Genomic DNA, 737 nt, shown 5'->3' with positions numbered 1-737 from the left:
TTAATCTAATTTTTTTTGGTTTCAAATATTTTTGTTTTGTTTCATTTTAAAAAAATTGTATTTTTCTTAAAAATGTATATAAAAAAACTTTTGTGTTTATTATAAAAGAATATTTTTAATTTTATAATTTTTTGTTTCTGTTATTTAAAAAAAACTAATTTTTTTAGAAACTTAATTAAAATTTAATTACAAAATACTTATTCATCTATCATTTCAAAAATAAATAAATAAACAAAAATTGGAATACGTATTTGGTTAGAATTTTTGGTCCAGACTTTGCCTCAAAAAACTAAATCAGACTTGTTAACTCCAAAAAATTTTGTCATTTCTAAATAATTTTGCACTCAATTCCATCTCATCTGCAGAACACATCGAAGGAGCAAATAATTAAGTGAAAATTGTTCAGTGATACTTGTTAACAATGTTATAAATTAAAAAAAAAAATATGAAAAAAAATTAAATATTTAATGTGTTTAGTACATTTAAAGGATAATACTTTTTACTTTTAACTTTCTTCGGCTAAATCCTAAATAAAGGGTACTTTATGCAAATTTTAAAAACTCTAACTATCCTCTATCTCTTTTAGGATCATTTTTGCTGTATCTGGTAAGCTGGATGAGATATAATGATTGACTAAGATGAATTTTGTTTTTATATCCTCTAATATACTTTGGGTTCTCATCTGCTCCATTTGAGCTATATCCTTCAATCATTGTCTTGTAATAGTAAACTAAAAG

Source organism: Arachis ipaensis, chromosome B06 (genome assembly GCF_000816755.2).
Source record: "Arachis ipaensis cultivar K30076 chromosome B06, Araip1.1, whole genome shotgun sequence".
In the NCBI taxonomy this organism is placed as follows: Eukaryota; Viridiplantae; Streptophyta; class Magnoliopsida; order Fabales; family Fabaceae; genus Arachis; species Arachis ipaensis.
This window is presented reverse-complemented; position numbering follows the sequence as displayed.